Below are 21,163 nucleotides of genomic sequence, written 5' to 3'. Positions count from 1 at the left end.
TGATTAAGTCATCTACATAAATCAAAATCACAACAATGCAATCATTCATCTTCTTTACATGCAGTGATGGATCAACCTTTGACATTTTGAAAGAAATTTTTTTCAGAGATTCTGAAAGTTCTTTATGCCATGCTCTCAGTGCTTGTTTCAGTCCATAGAGAGTCTTTTTCAGCCTACATACATATTCTGGATGCTTCTTATCTTCAAAACCTGGTGGTTGACACATATGCACTTCTTCTTCTAAGTTACCATGTAAAAAAGCATTTTTTACATCCATATGGTGCAGAACCCATCTTTTGGTTGCACTTACAGCAAGTAGTGTCCTCGATGTTGCCATCTTTGCAACCAATACAAATGTTTCATCATAATCAATTCCTTGCATCTAGGCATATCCCTTTGCCACAAGTTTTGCTTTATGTCTACTTACATTCCCATTGGAATCATGCTTTGTCTTGTAGACCGTTTTGCAACCTACCATATTTTTTCCTTTTGGTAACTTCACTAAATTCCATGTTTTATTTTCAACCAATGCATCTATTTCTTCTTGCATTGCATTCACCCATTTCTTATCAGATTTTGCTTCATCAAAACTATTGGGATTAGGTACTTGTACCACCTTAGACATGTATGCATAATGCATATCCATGTATGTATCATAACCGAATCTTTCAATAGTCTTTTTCTCTCTATCTGATCTTCTCAGTTTTTGATTTGCATCTTTCATTGCCTTTTTCCATACTGTGAAAGTGATTTTAGAATTCAAGATATTGAACTCTACAAGAATATAAGGTATGGAGCATTCACATCCGGAGGGTAAGAACACGAACCAAGGTCTTGAGGATAAGTCAAACAAAAAGCAAGACACGTGGAGAAAAGTAAAAGAAGAAAAAAGCGAGCCACCAAAACACAGTTTGAAACGAATTCTTATAACTCATTCGTTTGGAAGCCAAATATAATTTTCAAATATGGGTTAGAAAGCTTGTAAAGAGCGCAACATGTATCTTTTTAAATATCTAAATTTGGAGCTTGGATGAGGGAGATATGACGATTAGAAGATCGTTGTGTCATAGCTAAGAATAGGACTCGATGAAAAACTCTAAAAAAAGCATAAAAAAGAAAGCAAGGGAAACTTATCTAGTGGAAGAGAACTTTATATAAAGCGAGAAGAGTAAGGTGGTGGAGAAGGAGAGTCTCTTTCTTGTGGTGTTTTTCTTACCTATTCATGTAGTGTGGTTGTGTTGTTATCCATATATTTTTATAGACTTGGATTTATGTATCTTCTTTCTCTCTTCCTTCCATCATGATTATTCATTATCAATAGATCTTTGTGGTTTTGGATCTATATAACTTCCTTCTCTCTTCTTTCTATCATCTCTCTATCACATACCAGGGATTTTCAAGGCTCTTATACCAAGCTCATCATCCAATGATGTATCTGAATCTACATCTTCCATGTTTCTAGATCAATCATCAAGCATTTCATATTCTTGCATCTTCTGTTTTCCCTTTCTATCATCATATTTTTTGTCTTGCATTCTTTCCACTCCAAGCATTTGATTCAGATTTACTACCAGATTTTTCGGATGGTCCAGTACATTCTATTGATGTTGAACTTTGTTGTCCAACATTGTTTCCATTTCCATGGCAATCTCTTCCATTTTCAGATTTGTTCATGTCTTCATTTTCATAGTCTTCATCAATTTCTACATTTTCTTTTGGGTTGTACCAACTGCCCAACTCATCAAATATTACACCACGGCTTACCACAATCTTTTTTGTCAAAGGGTTATAGCATCTATACCCTTTTTGCTCCTCTAAATATCCAACAAGAACACATTTTTCAGCTTTTGGATCAAGCTTACTTCTTACTTCAGCACGTACATGAACATAGGCAGGGCATCCAAACACTTTTAAGTGTCCTAAACTAGGGTTCCTTCCATCGAAACATTCTTCAGGAGTTACTTAATGTACTCCAGATGTTATACATCTATTTAGAATAAAGTTTGTTGTGTTTACAGCTTTTGCCTAGTAATACAATGGCATATTTTTTTCAGTCATCATGGCTCTTGCTATGTTCACTAGAGTTCAGTTTTTTCTCTCAGCAACACCATTTTGTTGTGGAGTATATCTACATGTAAACTGTCTCCTTATTCCTTGGTTGCATAGAAAATCAGAAAACTCATTTGAGAAGTATTCTTCTCCTCCATTAGATCTTAAACATTTTATCCTAGTTCCAACTTGCTTTTCCACCATACAATTAAACTTACGAAAGCAATCAAATACTTCACTTTTGTCTTTCATGAAGTAAACCCATGTTTTCCTTGAGCAATCATCAATAAATGTTACATAAAACTTACATCCACTAATTGATGCATTTTTTGTTGGTCCCCATACATCTGTATGTACCAAATCCAACAAATTTTTGCTTACATGTCTTTCATGAGGGAAAGGTAACCTATTTTGCTTTCCATATTAGCATGCTTCACATATTTGTCTCATCTCACAATCTTTCAACTTAGGCAATCCAGCCACTGCATTTTTCCTCAACATATTTTTCAAGGTTTGCATACTTATGTGGCTGATTCTTTTATGCCACATCTCCACATCTAAGATTAACTTGCATTCCTTGCTCTACTATCTGTCCAACAAAAATCAGATTTTTTGCAAAGTTTGGCACATGCATAACATTTAGCATATATTTCCTTTTTCCTTTTTCCTCCCACAATGGGATATCTCCAACATGCTCGATTGTATGAGTGGTGTTATCACCTGTCTGTACATAATCAAGAATCTCTGGTTCTCTTAAACTTTCAAACCAATTTGCATGTCCAATCATATGGTTAGATGCCCCATAATCTACATACCACATATAATCTTCATTGCATCTCTGTGAACATTCAGCCATTGCTACTATTTCATGTTGCATCACAAATGCACAATCTTTATCACAATATTCACTAGTTGAAGCCTGTGTATGACATGGTTTCATCATTTTGCTTTTTACAGTATGTTGTACACAGTGCTCGGCCACAACCGAGGAATAGGATTAACTCACAGAAAACAGGAAATACAAAATGCACGAAGACAATAGAGAGAAGAGTACACTGGATGTTTTATGTGGAAAACCCTAAATGGGAAAAACCACGGGAGTCCTCAAACTCCAACTATCACTACAAACAGAGATGTACAATGGTGAAGCTACAAGGCAACAACCTTGAGCTCACTGTCTTCGCCACAGGCGGCGGTAATACACAGAGGCAACGACCTCTTCGTCTCTCTCTCTCTCTCTCGGCTGCTCACTTAGCTCCCTCTAAGTGGAAACCAGAAAAATAAGCAACAACAACAAAACTGTTTGCCCTAAGTCATATTTATACACATATGACTTTCGGGCTATCTACAAATATAGCCTCGAGGGCCCTTGGCAAACATATTCACAAATATGTCCCCGCATCCGGATCTCTCTCCGGGTACATTCATCATCCGGCTCCGTAGCCGGGGTCTTCATCATCCGGATCCGAAACCGGGGTCTTCATCATCCGGCTCCGTAGCCGGGGTCTTCATCATCCGGATCCGGAACCGGGTCTTCATCATCCGGATCCCGAACCGGGTACTCCTCATTCGGGTCTTCATTCCCGATTCCCGGACATCCGACCATCCCATCCGGAGGGACCGTAATCCCAACAAACTCCCCCTTCACTTCGGCAAGGGATGTCTTTCCAGTCCGACCCTCTTCCGGCACGCTTCCAGCTTGTCGGGTGTGAGCACTTTGGTCAGCATATCTGACCCGTTCTCGTCCGTGTGGATCTTCGTCAGCACGAACTCCTTGTCTTCTATCCTTTCCCGGATCCAGTGGTATCTACGCTGGATGTGTTTCGTCCGGGAATGGTAGGCCGCGTTCTTCGCAAGGTGGATGGCACTCTGACTATCGCAGTAGAGCCGGTACTCCTCCTGCCGGATACCGAGCTCTCTAATGAAGTCCTTCATCCATATTACTTCCTTGCCGGCTTCAACAGCCGCCATGTACTCCGCCTCCGTGGTTGACAACGCAACCGTCTTCTGCAGCCTCGACTGCCACGAAACAGCTCCACCTGCATACGTCATCACATACCCTGATGTGGATCGGCTGGTATCTGCATCAGCCGACATATCCGAATCGGTAAAGCCGTCGAGTTCGGGCTTACCGGAGCCGAATCGGAGGCATACGTTTGTCGTGCCCTTCAGGTATCGGAGTATCCACTTGACCGCGTTCCAGTGCTCTTTGCCGGGATTGCTCATGTACCGGCTCACCACTCCGACTGCATATCCTATGTCCGGTCTTGTACACACCATCGCGTACATCAAGCTTCCGACGGCAGAGGCATATGGCACTTTCATCATGTCCTCCTTCTCAGCCTTTGTCTTGGGGCTTTGCTTGCTGGACAACTTGCAGTTTGCCGGGAGGGGTGACCCGACCGGTCTTGCTTCCGACATGTTGAACCGGTGAAGCACCTTTGTCACGTACTTCTCCTGTGACAGCCACAATTGCTTCTTCTTCCGGTCCCGGATGATGTGCATCCCTAGTATTTGCCTCGCCGGACCCAGGTCCTTCATTGAGAAGGTTCGTTGAAGCGCTTTCTTCAGCATCCGTATCTTGACCTGGTTCCGTCCGACGATCAACATGTCGTCCACGTACAGGAGGAGTATTAGAAAGTCTCCTCCTTCGAACTTCTTCACAAACACGCAGTGATCGGACTGCGTTTTGTGGTACCCTTCGTCGGTCATGAAAGAGTCGAACTTCCGGTACCATTGCCGGGGAGCCTGCTTCAGTCCGTAAAGGCTCTTCTTCGACCGGCATACCAGGTGCTCCTTCCCTTTCTTCTCGAATCCTTCCGGTTGCTGCATGTAGATCTCTTCTTCGAGGTCGCCGTGAAGGAATGCCGTCTTCACGTCCATCTGTTCTACCTCGAGGTCCATGCTTGCCGCTATGCTCAGCACCGTCCGGATGGAGGTCATCTTCACTACCGGGGCAAATATCTCGTCGAAGTCGACGCCCTTCTTCTGCTGAAACCCCTTCACCACGATCTTGGCTTTGTATCTTGGGGGGTTTCCGGCATCTCCCGGTTTCAGCTTGAACACCCACTTGTTTCGAAGTGCCCGCTTTCCTTTCGGCAACTCCACAAGTTCATATGTGTGGTTCTCATGCAGGGAATCCATCTCCTCCTGCATGGCACTCAACCACCTGCGGCTCTGGGTGTCATGCTTTGCTTCTTCAAAGCTCTCCGGCTCCCCCTCGTCGGTTAGCAGCACGTGCTCTGGTTCCGGAAATCTCCGGGGGGCCCTTCTCTCTCTTAGAGGATATCTCCGTTCCGGAGCTTCGGTAACCGGCTCCTCCGTTTCCTCTTCATCCGAATCCATTTCGGGATCGGGGCCGGTTCCGGTATCAGTTTCATCGAGCGATAGTACTCCGCGAGCGACAACCGGATTCCCTTCGAGCGACAGTACTCTGCGAACTGCCCCCGGTATTCCCCTCCGTTATCCGCTCGTATCGCTTTCAGCTTCTTGCCGGATTCCCTTTCCACTCTCGCGTGGAGTTCTTTGAAGACGCACAACACTTGGTCCTTTGTCTTCAACGGTGTCGTCCACAGCTTCCGGCTGTGGTCATCAATGAATGTCACGAAGTACTGGGCTCCGCCATGTGACTTCGTTTCTACTTGACACACGTCAGTGTGCACCAACTCCAATGGTGCGCTACGTCTCGTCGGTGGCCTTGAGTGGAAGGCGGCTCGGTTCTGCTTACCGGCCAGGCAATCGGTGCACTTCTCTAGATGCACATGCTTCACTGGAATAAGGTTGTCTTCTGCAAGCCTCTTCATCCCCTTCTCGCTCATGTGGCACAGTCTCTTGTGCCACAGCTCACCGGCAGTGTCAGCTGCCACGTTCAGCTCCTCCGGACATAGCCGGGAATTCATCAGGTACAGTGTGTTGACCTTCCGGGCTCGAGCCACTATCAGGCTCCCTTTGCTGAACTTCATGACACCGTTCCGGATGCTACCCGTGTAGCCTTCATCGTCTAGCCTCCCGGCCGAAATCAGGTTCAATCGAACCTCCGGAACGTGTCGAACATCCTTGAGCAGCATCTTGCATCCGGTTGATGTCATCAGCCACACGTCTCCTATGCCGGCAATCCGGCATGTACCTTCATTTCCCATCCGGACACAGCCGTGCTCACCGGCTGTGTAGGATGAGAAGTATTTCTTCTCCGGGGTCAGGTGGAACGACGCTCCGGAATCGACCACCCAGGTCATCTCTTCACTGGCAAGGTTCAGCTCCCTCTCTTCGGTAATGAGCATTATCTCTTCTTCACTTGCCGCGAGTGCCGTCGTTCCTTTCCGGTCCTGCCCTCGCCGATCCGAACCTCTCCGGTCCGTGGCTCCCCGTTATGCACCGTTTCGCTCCGGTGACTTCTTCGAATCGGTGTCGTCGGCTCCGTTGTCTTTTCGGTAATGCCGACAATTCTTCCGGAAGTGCCCCGGCTTCCCACAGTGGAAGCATGTGGGCCTTCCTCTTGACTGCGACCGGGTCCCCGACTTCTCCCATCTTTGCGGACTCCGGTTCCGTTTTCTTCCCCGATCCGATTCGGTAAGCAGCATCTTCGGATCGGAGGCCGGTTCTTTATCTCTCCGACGCGCTTCTTCGTTCAAAATACTTGTCTTTACCGTTTGTAGGGACAAGTTATCTTCGGTGCAGGAGGTGCTGAGAGTCACCACCAAGTTCTCCCAGCTTTCCAGCAATGTACACATCAGGATGATGGCTTGCATTGCATCCTCCAACGGGAACTTGATCGCCGCAAGCTGGTTCACGAATCCCATGAACGTGCTTACGTGTTCCACCATACTCTCGCCGTCCCGGTACTTGAGGTTCACTATCTTCCTCATCAGGGAGGTCCGGTTCAACGCATTCTTCCTCTCGTAGAGGCCCGACAGCTTCCACCACATCTCATATGCGTTGGTGTCGTTCGCCACATGTTGTAGAACGCTCACGTCGACGTATTGCCGAATGGTTGCAACGGCTTTCCGGTTCAGAAGCCTCCATTCCGTCTCAAGTACCCCCTTGGGTATCTCGGCATTGTCGATCGGTTCGTACAGGTCTCGGACGATGAGAAGGTCTTCCATCTTTATCTTCCAGTCGGCGTAGTTCTGCGCATTCAGCACCATCATCCCCGGCTGCCCGCTGCTGCCGCCTTCCATTTTCTGCACTGCCGTCGCTCTGATACCACTTTGTTGTACACAGTGCTCGGCCACAACCGAGGAATAGGATTAACTCACAGAAAACAGGAAATACAAAATGCACGAAGACAATAGAGAGAAGAGTACACTGGATGTTTTACGTGGAAAACCCTAAATGGGAAAAACCACGGGAGTCCTCAAACTCCAACTATCACTACAAACAGAGATGTACAATGGTGAAGCTACAAGGCAACAACCTTGAGAGCCTGTGTATGGCCTGGTTTTCCACAATACCAACAACCATCATCATTCAAATAAGTTTGCTCCCCCCTGCCTCTGATGTTGTTTCTTCCACTTATAGCCTATTGTCCTCTTCCTTGATAATTGTTGTTGGTTCAAGCTAAACCAAATCTTCCATGGCCTCTTCCTCGGCCTCTTCCAGCACAATTGTCGAGGGTTTGTCCCTCAGTCTCAGAGTTTCCTTTGTTTACATCATCCATCTGATTTCTTTTTCTTCCAGTACAAGCATTGAAACCAGATCTGGAAAACTTGGGATGCTATCCCTTTTGAGAATAGATGTTTTGAAGCTTTTATATTGAGGTCCTAAGCCTCTTAAGCATATTTCCACCTTATCATCATCTTCTACCTTCACATTAATAGAAGCAAGTGATTCACATATGCTCTTTATTTTTAAAGCATACACATTCACTAACATCTTACCTTTTTCCAAGGTATTTAGCTCAGTCTTCAACTTAAGCTTTCCATCCTTTGTGTTCATTGCAAATAGTTTTACCAAACTATCTCAAGCTTCTTTTGGAAGCATAGCATCCTGTATGTGTCCAAGCATCGAATCCGAGATGCTAAGTAAGAGCCAATTCAATACTTTCCTTTCCCCTTGATTCCATTCCGTAAATGCTTTAATCTGTGCAGCAGTTGCATTTTCCTCAAGGATCACTGGAGCCTCTTCTAGGTCTCCTTCAATGTAGTTCCTGTTAACCGATTTTGGGAAAACACCTTTGATGAGCCCACAGGTTATCGGTGTCAAAGGATTGTGTTATGTGGGAGCCTCTTCTACACGGGGAAAAAGAGAGGAGAGCAAGGAGCGTACACGGGCTACAACCCGTTAAGTATGAACGTAGCCCGATTTACGAGTACGGGGAGAATACACAAATAGAAGTTTAGAAAAACGAAACTTATATTCAATGATAAAGCTCACAGTGATTACAGTACTCGGCCTCAGCCGATAACAGTACGTACAGAGCTTGCTGCTATGATATTACTCTCGTTCAGAATGATCTAGGTAATCCCTCCTTGAGGTATGCATAACTCGGGTTATATAGTTTTCCCTTCAGACAGAGCCGAGCCATCGGCTGATTGTGAGGGCTAAAAGACGGCTATTTTTAGTCTTTACCTATTTCCTCACCTACTCTTCTACCTAACGGCGAGTTTACATAATATATTTATATTTCTGACCTATGGACAACACCTGGCATGCCCGTGGGACAGGACTTTGTCCGTCGGACCCACGGTTCACAATGTGGAGGAGTAACCAGGGATTTGGCAAAACAACACAATTTACAAACATTGCCCGTTCATACGAGGGCTTATAGGGTTGTTTTATTCCTCTTCCAATATGACGAGGATATCCTTGGGGGCGTGGGGTTGTGGAGGTTTGTAGGGGCAGGTTCCTCCGGTCTAGTTGTCGTGGTGGGTGGCTCGGGTCCTTGCTTGTTGGTTGTGGGAGCTCTATTAATCTCGGTGGTTAGTCGTTCATCCTCATAAGCTTCGGCTTCTAAGCGAAACACCATAAGATCGTCGTTGAATTCTTCTAAAAGTTGCTCGATGGCCGCGGTGTGGGAAGCTGCTAAGGTATGATATTCCTCAGTTAAGTCTTCTCGGAGGGTCTAGATGCTGGTGTCATCCATCTAGTAAAACCCTCGGCCCTCCTTCTGTCAGTTCTCGGCATCCGCGCGTAGTATGTGTAGGTTTGCGGCTTGGGCTGACCACCCCTACCAGACACGGTCAAGTGTGTCTTTGATCTTTGTGGTGAATTGTTGGCGATACTTGTTGATTAGGATCTTGATTTTAGTATCGTCCATGCCGATGCTAGCGTGGTGAACTTCCATTGCCTCCCTTGCGGCCTTCGCTTCCGCTTGGCTTTTGTGGACGAGGAGTGCTAAAGTAGCTTGATTATCTTTTGCTTTTTCGGTGATGAGTGCAATTGTCTGCTCATAGCCTGTGGTGAGCTGAGCTACAGTTTCATCCATGTCCTATCGCCAAGCATCCCGATGTTGTTCTCTGGCGGCGATGTGCTCGGTTTGCAACTGGTGATACGCATCGGAAATTTTTGCCCTTTGCTCTTCTGAGATGTTGCTGCTTGAATGTCGTCAGTTTCTTCTCGGCGGCTTGCCATGATCTCCCCTCGGAGGCATACGATTTTAGTGCACTACTTCGACTGGGCACAACATATGAGTTAAATGGATTTCCTCGAGCGCGCCCAAGTAGCTGCCGCCGCTCGTATGGCTAAGGAGCACGCCGAAACAAAGATGATTCAACGTGCTCTAATGGGTGAAATCGAACCTCACGAGGATCGAGCCTTACAGAAGATAGGATGGAAGAAGCAAACACAGAATGATTCGCTCCTCATGGAACTACTAGATCTGAACATGGCCTTAGTCGAGGCATATCGCAATCTGCACCACACTACTCGGGCAACCAAGGACATGGCCCGACCTATCAAAATGGCGCATCAGCAAGCCAAACGGGCTACCATAACCGAGGACTTCCTCCTCTGATATCTGTGTGGTTTTTCCATGCTCGATCCTACCGACTTGGAGCCATGACTCCGTTGGTACCATGTCCATGGAGGTTGGGTTGTCCTCTTTTGATTTCTAATGATGGTCGCCCTCGGTTTTTGTGGTTGCCTCTCGAATGATGCGGTGTCTTTTTGGCGGTTGATCCTGTGCGTCCAGGGCCGGTGGTGTTGGCTCCTCGGCTTGTTTCCTCTTTTGTTGTCGGATGGCCGAGGGCTGCTGGCTTGTGGGCTGTGGGCTCGATTGTGGAGAGGTCATTGATGTCCTTGGTGGTTTCTGGCGTATGGTGACATCCTCGGGGATGGGCTCCTCAGCCTCGTCCCATTCGACACGGGTTGTTGTTGATGAGAATTAATCGACACTTTCCAAACTTCACCTCTCGGCCACAACCAAGGAAACACACGAATCGTTGTTGCAGAAAATGGGAAATGCAGAAGTAAATAGGTGGACACACGATTTAACGTGGAAAACCCTGTACGGGAAAAACCACGGGAGTACAAGACTCCGAACCAAAACTATGCACAGAGAAGTATACAATGGCGAGCTGCAAGGCGACGACCTTGAGCTCGCTGTCCTCGCCACAGGCGGCGGAAATACACAGAGGCGTCGACCTCTTCCTCTCTCACGCTCTATCTCTCTCACGGCTGCACTCTCTTCACTCCTCTTAAGTGGAAAAACAGAAAAATGAGTAGCAACAGCAAAACTGTTTGCCCTAAGTCATATTTATACACATATGACTTTCGGGCTATTTACAACTATAGCCTCAAGGGCCCTTGGCAAACATATTCACAAATATGTCCCCGCATCCGGATCTCTCTCCGGGTACATTCGTCATCCGGCTCCGTAACCGGGATCTTCATCATCCGGTTCCGAAACCGCAACCGGGCTTGTCGTCATTCATCTCCGACATCCGACCATCCCATCCGAAGGGACCGTAATCCCAACAAACTCCCCCTTCACTTCGGCATGGGATGTCTCTCCAATCCGATCCTCTTCCGGCATGCTTCCAGCTTGTCGGGTGTGAGCACCTTGGTCAGCATATCCGACCCGTTCTTGTCCGTGTGGACCTTCGTCAGCACGAACTCCTTGTCTTCTATCCTTTCCCGGATCCAGTGATATCTTCGCTGGATGTGCTTCGTCCGGGAGTGATAGGCCGCGTTCTTCGCAAGGTGGATTGCACTCTTACTGTCGCAGTAGAGTCGGTGCTCCTCCTGCCGGATACCGAGCTCTCTAATGAAGTCCTTCATCCATATTATTTCCTTGCCGGCTTCAACAGCCGCCATGTACTCCGCCTCCGTGGTTGACAACGCAACCGCCTTCTGCAGCCTCGACTGCCATGAAACAGCTCCCCCTGCATACGTCATCACATACCCTGATGTGGACCGGCTGGTATCTGCATCAGCCGACATATCCGAATCGGTAAAGCCGTCGAGTTCGGGCTTACCAGAGCCGAATCGGAGGCACACGTTTGTCGTGCCCTTCAGGTATCGGAGTATCCACTTGGCCGCGTTCCAATGCTCTTTGCCGGGATTGCTCATGTACCGGCTCACCACTCCGACTGCGTATCCAATGTCCGGTCTTGTACACACCATTGCGTACATCAAGCTTCCGACGGCAGAGGCATATGGCACTTTCATCATGTCCTCCTTCTCAGCCTTTGTCTTGGGGCTTTGCTTGCTGGACAGCTTGCAGTTTGCCGGAAGGGTCGATCCGACCGGTCTTGCTTCCGACATGTTGAACCGTTTAAGCACCTTTGTCACGTACTTCTCCTGTGACAGCCACAACTGCTTCTTGCTCCGGTCCCGGATGATGTGCATCCCTAGTATTTGTCTCGCCGGACCCAAGTCCTTCATTGAGAAGGTTCGGTGAAGAGCCTTCTTCAGCATCCGTATCTTGACCTGGTCCCGTCCGACGATCAACATGTCATCCACGTACAGGAGGAGTATTAGAAAGTCTCCTCCTTCGAACTTCTTCACAAACACGCAGTGGTCGGACTGCGTTTTGAGGTACCCTTCGTCGGTCATGAAAGAGTCGAACTTCCGGTACCATTGCCGGGGAGCCTGCTTCAGTCCGTAAAGGCTCTTCTTCAACCGGCATACCAGGTGCTCCTTCCCTTTCTTTTCGAATCCTTCCGGTTGCTGCATGTAGATCTCTTCTTCGAGGTCGCCGTGAAGGAATGCCGTCTTCACGTCCATCTGTTCTACCTCGAGGTCCATGCTTGCCGCTATGCTCAGCACCGTCCGGATGGAGGTCATCTTCACTACCGGGGCAAATATCTCGTCGAAGTCGACGCCCTTCTTCTGCTGAAACCCCTTCACCACGATCTTGGCTTTGTATCTCGGGGGGTTTCCGGCATCTCCCGGTTTCAGCTTGAACACCCACTTGTTTCGAAGTGCCCGCTTTCCTTTCGGCAACTCCACAAGTTCATATGTGTGGTTCTCATGCAGGGAATCCATCTCCTCCTGCATGGCACTCAACCACCTGCGGCTCTGGGTGTCATGCTTTGCTTCTTCAAAGCTCTCCGGCTCCCCCTCGTCGGTTAGCAGCACGTGCTCTGGTTCCGGAAATCTCCGGGGGGCCCTTCTCTCTCTTAGAGGATATCTCCGTTCCGGAGCTTCGGTAACCGGTTCTTCCGATTCTTCTTCATCCGAATTCATTTCGGGATCGGGGCCGGTTCCGGTATCATTTTCATCTTCTTCGGCCGGTTCTGTTTCTTCACCGTCTTCGGCCGGATCCTCGAGTGCTAACCGGTCCCTTGCCGGTCGGGACTGCTCCTCGTAGAGTTGATCCTCACCGGTCGACTTGGAGCTCTTCATCTTCTTCTCCGACTCCCAGTCGGCGAGTGTCTTGTTCTCCATGAAGATGATATCACGACTCCGGAATATCTTCTTGTCGACCGGGTCCCATACTCGGTAGCCGAACTCGTCATCGCCGTAACCGAGGAATATGCATGGCCGGGTCTTTGGATCTAGCTTTCCTCTCCGGTCCTTAGCCACATGCACATATGCGAGACACCCGAACACCTTCAGATGCCGGTAGGATACTTCCCTGCCGGTCCACACTCTCTGCGGCGTGTCTCCGTCCAAAGGTACTGAGGGTGATCTGTTTATCACGTATGTCGCCGTCGACATTGCCTCAGCCCAAAACCCCTTGGGTAATTTCGCATGCGCCAGCATACTCCGGACCCTCTCCATTATGGTCCGGTTCATCCTCTCGGCCAGCCCGTTCATGTCCGGCGTCTTCGGCACAGTAAACTCGAGCCGGATTCCCTTCGAGCGACAGTACTCCGCGAACTGCCCCCGGTATTCCCCTCCGTTATCCGCTCGTATCGCTTTCAGCTTCTTGCCGGATTCCCTTTCCACTCTCGCGTGGAGTTCTTTGAAGACGCACAACACTTGGTCCTTTGTCTTCAACGGTGCCGTCCACAGCTTCCGGCTGTGATCATCAATGAATGTTACGAAGTACTGGGCTCCACCATGTGACTTCATTTCTACCTGACACACATCAGTGTGCACCAACTCCAATGGTGCGCTACGTCTCGTCGGTGGCCTTGAATGGAAGGAGGTTCGGTTCTGCTTACCGGCCAGGCAATCGGTGCACTTCTCCAGGTGCACATGCTTCACTGGAATAAGGTTGTCTTCTGCAAGCCTCTTCATCCCCTTCTCACTCATGTGGCACAGTCTCTTGTGCCACAGCTCACCGGCAGTGTCGGCTGCCACGTTCAACTCTTCCGGACACAACCAGGCATTCATAAGGTACAGTGTGTTGACTTTCCGGGCCCGAGCCACTATCAGGCTCCCCTTGCTGAACTTCATTACGCCGTTCCGGATGCTACCTGTGTAGCCTTCATCGTCTAGCCTCCCGGCCGAAATTAGGTTCAATCGAACCTCCGGAACGTGTCGGACATCCTTCAGCAGCATTTTGCATCCGGTCGGGGTTGTCAACCACACGTCTCCTATGCCGGCAATCCGGCACGTACCTTCATTTCCCATCCGAACACAGCCATGCTCACCGGCTGTGTAGGATGAGAAGTATCTTCTTTCCGGGGTCAGGTGGAACGACGCTCCGGAATCGACCACCCAGGTAGTCTCATCGCCGGCAATGTTTAGTTCACCTTCTTCGGTGATGAGCATGATCTCCTCTTCACTTGCCGCGAGTGCCGTCGTTCCTTTCCGGTCCTGCCCTCGCCGATCCGAACCATTCCGATCCGTGGCTCCCCGGTAAGCACCGTTCCGTTCCGAAGATTTCTTCGAATCGGTGTCGTCGGCTCCGTTGTCTTTTCGGTAATGCCGACAATTCTTTCGGAAGTGCCCCGGCTTCCCACAGTGGAAGCATGTGGGTCTTCCTCTTGACTGCGACCAGGTCCCCGACTTCTCCCGTCTTTGCGGACTCCGGTTCCATTGTCTTCCCCGTTCCGATTCGGTAAGCAGCGCCTTCGAGTCGGAGGCCGGTTCTTTATCTCTCCGACGCGCTTCTTCGTTCAAAATACTTGTCTTTACCGTTTGTAGGGACAAGTTATCTTCGGTGCAGGAGGTGCTGAGAGTCACCACCAAGTTCTCCCAGCTTTCCGGCAATGTACACATCAGAATGATGGCTTGCATTGCATCCTCCAACGGGAACTTGATCGCCGCAAGCTGGTTCACGAATCCCATGAACGTGCTTACGTGTTCCACCATACTCTCGCCGTCCCGGTACTTGAGGTTCACTATCTTCCTCATCAGGGAGGTCCGGTTCAACGCATTCTTCCTCTCATAGAGGCCCGACAGCTTCCGCCACATCTCATATGCGTTGGTGTCGTTCGCCACATGTTGTAGAACGCTCACGTCTACGTATTGCCGAATGGTTGCAACGGCTTTCCGGTTCAGAAGCCTCCATTCCGACTCAAGTACTCCCTTCGGTATTTCCGACCTGTCAATCGGTTGGTACAGGTCCCGAACAATCAGAAGATCCTCCATCTTGATCTTCCAGTCGGCGTAATTCTGCGCATTCAGCACCATCATCCCCGGCTGCCCGCTGCCGCCGCCTTCCATTTTCTGCAGCAACTCGCTCTGATACCAAATTGATGAGAATTAATCGACACTTTCCAAACTTCACCTCTCGGCCACAACCAAGGAAACACACGAATCATTGTTGCAGAAAATGGGAAATGCAGAAGTAAATAGGTGGACACACGATTTAACGTGGAAAACCCTGTACGGGAAAAACCACGGGAGTACAAGACTCCGAACCAAAACTATGCACAGAGAAGTATACAATGGCGAGCTGCAAGGCGACGACCTTGAGCTCGCTGTCCTCGCCACAGGCGGCGGAAATACACAGAGGCGTCGACCTCTTCCTCTCTCACGCTCTATCTCTCTCACGGCTGCTCTCTCTTCACTCCTCTTAAGTGGAAAAACAGAAAAATGAGTAGCAACAGCAAAACTGTTTGCCCTAAGTCATATTTATACACATATGACTTTCGGGCTATTTACAACTATAGCCTCAAGGGCCCTTGGCAAACATATTCACAAATATGTCCCCGCATCCGGATCTCTCTCCGGGTACATTCGTCATCCGGCTCCGTAACCGGGATCTTCATCATCCGGTTCCGAAACCGCAACCGGGCTTGTCGTCATTCATCTCCAACATCCGACCATCCCATCCGAAGGGACCATAATCCCAACAGTTGTGACTGCCCATTGTTTCTGTGTTTTTGGTGGGGTTGGTGCCGAGGCGGAACTGGGGTTCCGAACGCCTGAGGGAGGTGGAGAAGGCGAGGGGTCTTCCCATTCTTCCTGGGTTATCGCCAAAATCTTCTCTCGTTGTTTCCTTGGTGGTGGTGGAGAGGTCAGGATGCGACGAGGGGAAACTGAAGGAGGTGGGTAGAGGACTGTCAGAAAGTGATTGATCACAGGCAACAAACGCTTACCGGTTTGGAAGGATTCGAGCGCCGCACGGACTCCTTTTCCGGTGATGATTCCCCAATCGATTTTGTTTCCCCCGTATTCACTGATAATGATCGTCACTTTGTTCTGTGGCATACTTGTAGGGTTGGTATGCACGAACGCGTACTCCATCAGGATGCGAGTGATTTCTCCGAATGCCTTGTTGGATCCACCGTAAGTGCGATAGGCCTTACCAGATATGGAATATGCACCAAAGTATTCCTTCAGGTTCGTGCAAGGGGGAATTTCTACTTCATGATCACCTCCTCGCTTCAAGTCCAAGGTAGCACGAATCATATTGTTGGTGACTATGTCCGGGTGGATTCGGCGTGCGACCGCTTGGGCATCAAGGTGTGCAGGGGCATCGATCACCTTTAAATAACCACCTAATCCTTGTTCCTGAAGCCAGGAGCAGGTTTCCTATGAAGCTGCAAGAGGCATAATGGACTCGGGGTTCTGCTGTGTGGAAGATTGGGGAAGGAGGATGAGACCAGGCCGAGCCAAAGTGAGGGAAGGAGATGGTTGTGGTGCGGCAGAGGGGCTATGAGGACAAGAGAGGGCTTGCGAGCAAGAGCGGTGGGAGCGATGAAAGCGTTGAGAGCAAGAGGAGGCTTGAGAGCGTGGGAGCGATGGAGGCTTGGTGTGCAAGAAAGTGTCTCTATGTGGGGTGTATTTGGGGTAACTGTTTTTTATCGAATGCCTAGGGTTTTGTGCATGAAGAGGAGCTTGGAGATTCTTGGTCATGGATGCCATAATAGGATATTATGGCCACGTGTCCTAAGGAGTTAGTGTTGTGCCTTGGGTGTTGTGCATGTGCCTTAAATACTTAAGTGAATGTGAAAGTGATGAGTGTGTGCCTCTAAACATGATGTGATTTGGGTGATGTGGTAGATGGTTTAGGTGGAACTAACTAATTGCTAAAATTATGCCTAATCCTACCTAATGTACGCTTTGGAATGTTGGTGGGTTCTTACCGAGGGGGACGCGTGGCCTCCTTCGTGGCATTGTCCGTGCTGTGAGACTCGGCGAAAGGGTTGGCTGGGGTATTTCCCTGGTACGGTCGCAGTTGGAATCCATTCACCCAGCTTTTGACAATTTCCCTGGCAAGGGTACCAAGCTGGAACGTGCCATTAAACTCGTCAATAATCCAGAAGGGGCTAGTCCATCGAAATCATAACTTCCCTGGCATGGCAGCGAGTCATGTCTGGAAAACGAGGATTGGTTTGCTAGTGGTCAGTTCTTGTTCCAATCCTTTCCGATGTCGGTCCACAAAGGCTTTCCGTTGTCGTTGGCGCTGTTCAAGTTGGGCCATGCTCGCTACTCGGTCCTCGCCAAGTTCGAGGAGTTGTTCCAGCCTAAATAGTTCGGATTGGGCCTCAGGGAGCCTTGCTTTAACTTGAACTCGGAGACTCGGAACTTGGAACTCGATGGGCATAACGGCTTCGAGACCAAAAGCCATCCGAAAGGGGGTGGATTGAATGCTCATTTTGAATGTAGTGTGATAAGCCCATAGTGCACTCTGGAGCTTGTCATCCCAATCGGTGCGGTTCTCGTTGACGATCTTCTTCAGGATTGTTTGGAGAATTTTGTTAGTCGATTCTGCCAATCCATTTGCCTGCGGGTAGTATGGTGTACTTTTCTTATGTACAACCACGTTGTGTGTCATAAGCTCGCATATTATATGGTTTATAAAGTGCCCACCTTGGTCACTAACGAGCTCTATTGGGCATCCATAATGGCACCATAGATGTTCGTACACGAATTTGGCCGTGGATGTTGCCGTGTTGTCTCGTAAAGTCTTTGCCTCGACCCATTTTGTGCAGTAGTCCGTGGCCACAACGATATACTTATTACCGGTTCGAGCCGCGGTTGGTTTGAAGGGTCCCACAAAATCTAACCCCCATTTTTGAAATGGTTCCAATGGAAGAATGGGTTGGTGTGGCATTCGAGCTTGTTCCATCAGTTGTCCCAACCGTTGGCACAAGTCGCATTGCCGACAGAACTCATGGGCATCCTTTTTCGTTGTAGGCCACCATAACCCACTCTGCCAGACTTTCCTTGCCGTGGACTCTCTGGCGTAGTGTCCACCGGCGATTCCTATGTGGGCCTCTTGGAGGATGGCCTTCTTCTCGAATTGTCGAATTGCCCAGCGCCATATTCCGTCTGAGCCTTTGTGGTAGAGGATGTCGGAAACGAGACAAAAGTTTCGGCTTTGTACTGCGAGTCATTTCCGCGCATCAAGGGGCATGTGGTCGGGAAGCAGGCCAGTACTAAGGAAATGGGTCATCTCCGTGATCCATTCATCTTCTTTGTCGTTTGGTAGCATTGTGAGATTAAATAGGCCGGCATCAGGTAAATCGTCATACGTGGACTCGGTAGGGTCCCCTGACTTGAGGCGGCTTAGGTAGTCAGCGATGGCGTGTTGGACTCCGGGTTGATGTTGTATATGAAAATCAAACTCTTGTAACAGGAGCATCCATCGAGCTAGTCGACCTGTCAGGGCTTGTTTATTGACCAGGTAAAGGAGGGCCGAGTGATCGACGTGAAATGTGAATTTTCGGCCTAAGAGGTAATGCCAAAATTGACTGATGTTGTAGATCATACCGAGGGCCTCTCATTCGATGGTTGAATAGTTCTTTTCCGTGGCCGAGAGACGTCCGCTAGCATAATACACTGGCCGATACCAATTTGGGGGCGTGCATTGCATAAGTGCGCTCCTCCCGATGGTGATATCTAATGCGTCCACGAAGACGTGAAAAGGTTCTGACCATATCGGGGGTTGTACAACTGGGGCATGCAAGAGCATTAATTTCAAAGCTTGGTAAGCCTCGTCCTCAATGGAAGTCCATTGAAAGGGAAGTCGATGCACTACCATGTGGAGTGGTGTCGCGAAATCGGCTAGGTGGCGTATCATTCGGATGTGCCATCTTATTTGTCCCAGAAATCGGTTGAGGGCCTTTGCGTTCAAGGGTGCGGGGGCGTTTAGGATGGCTTGTACTTTATCCGGGTCTATGGCGATACCTTCTTGACTAACGATGTGCCCGAGTAGGTTGCCACTTGTGACCAAGAACGCGCATTTTGCTGGGTTTAAACTTAACCGAGCCTGGCGACATCGACCAAGACCGAGACGTAACTGGGACATGTGTTCCAGTCGTTGGCCATACATGGCGAAGTCGTCGAGAAAGACTTGCATGAACGCCGGGATATATTCGTTACAAATTTCGGTGATGATGCGCTGGAACGTGGCCAGCGCTGTTTTCAAACCGAACATCATTACTTCTGCCACAAAAACACCCCATTCCATGACAAATGTTGTTTTCTCCTGATCATCCAGGTGCATTTTGATTTGGTTGTAGCCACTGAACCCATCTAGAAAGCTGTAGCATTCGTGACCTGCCACCGTGTTGAGAACGCTATCCGTGAACGGGAGAGGGAATCCATCCATGACCGTTGCAAGTTTGCAGTAGTCGACGCAGACTCAGATTTTCCCATTTTTCTTGGGGACGACTACGATTGGGCTTAACCATGTGGCGCGTTTTACAGGTTGTATGAACCCGACTCGGAGGAGCTTGTCTATTTCTTCCTTGACCTTTCCGGTAGCGTCTTTGTTGAACCGGCCAAGCGTCAGGGAGAAGATGGATCTGGTGTTGGTAGTATTGAGGGTCCAAACCCTTCATATCCGTGTAAGACCATGTGAATACATCATGGTAATCGGTGAGTAAGCATATGAGGGCTGCTCGTTCGCTGGCTGGTGAGTTATTAGCAATCTGCAGGGTGCGAGGGTTCTCGTCCAAACCGAGGTTCAGTGTTTCGAACGTTGATGCCTTCACTCGTTGGGAGATGGCGAGTTCACATTCAAAAGCGTCCCGAGCATGTCGTAATTCTGCGATGGTAGTGGGATTGGGCTCATCATGGGGAGGTGTATTCTCCGTGACCTCCTCGTCTAGAGGTATGCTGACGGCCAATATGGCGTCGATTTCGAAGAGGGGCATGATAGTGGGATGGTCTTCTAGGAAGTCATCCACCTCGTCATCGGCTAACCCATCGAGCATGTGCACCCATTCCGCGTATAACGGCAAGGTGTTCTGGGGCGTGGTTACGCGTTCTTCAGTTATGATCCGGACCTTGGTCTTTCCTCAGCGAAACGAGATCATGTTGCGTTGCCAATGTTGTTTGATATTTGATGTGCGCAACCATGGTCTGCCAAGTAACATTGGGTAGGTGCATTGTGCTTCGAGTCGTAATACAACGGCCAAGATATTGAACATGTGGCCTCCTAGAGTAAAGTCGAGGTGGCGGATTAATCCGATGGGGCGAACCGATCGTGTATCGGCCATCCGAAGCCAAAAGGGGCAAGGCTCCCATTGGTTTATGCCGAGTGTGTGACATGTGGCCTCGCTAATGACATTCACACCAAAGCCGTCGTCGATTATGCACCCATGAAGGTCGTGTCCTTTAATCATGATTTTCACGGCTGGATTCTGGGAATCCATGAGGGGTGGGCCCGTCCCTGGCTCCGTCAGGTTAACAGGGGGTACGACCGATTTGTCGTTAGCCGTGAGCTTAGCCAAGGTATCCTGAAAGCGCGGCATGAGTGGTAACAGCTTAGATAATGGTAGCGAGATCTTAGCGCTTGTAAGGCCTTCCCATAGATGGTCATCTTCTATCATGGTGGATGGTCCCGCGGCCGGTGGTGCGTCGATGGTCACGTCCTGCATCTTTGTGTGCATTCGTGCCACGTTGTTTTTGTTAGTGGTCTCAATCCATTCCCTGGCCGCTTGTCGGACTTCATCTTGTTCTTGCCATTGGCTGGCGTGGGTCTTGCTACGTGTAGTGACGTGTTGGACGTCGGCCATAATCGTATTCACAGCTGGGGCCTTGCCGCGGTCCGTGGTTGGGCATTGGGTAGCATAGTGGCCGGGTTGGTTACACTTAAAGCAGATAACGGGTGCCGAGTTGCTTGTGTCACCGTGCTTAGTCTGTGGGAAGGGTTGTGATTGATTCCCGGCCACTTGGGTAAGCGTGTTGGCCCGTGGTGCGGTGTGCGGGGCGTTTGGAGGGAGGTCTCGGCGACGATTGTCGTTCTGACGGCGATTGTTCCACGGACCTCTATAAGAGTTCCATCGGACTTTTCGTGAATATCATTGATCGTACTGGTCATCACCATACCGATCGTACTCATCGTTCGCTCTATATTGGTCGTCATGGTACTGGTCACGGT

The sequence above is a fragment of the Azolla caroliniana genome, unplaced genomic scaffold (genome assembly GCF_043228905.1).
Source record: "Azolla caroliniana isolate FFs.n. ecotype wild unplaced genomic scaffold, voAzoCaro1.0.p SCAF_17, whole genome shotgun sequence".
NCBI classification, from domain to species: Eukaryota; Viridiplantae; Streptophyta; class Polypodiopsida; order Salviniales; family Salviniaceae; genus Azolla; species Azolla caroliniana.
The sequence above is the reverse complement of the archived record's forward strand: the minus strand, read 5'-3'. Positions refer to the sequence as shown.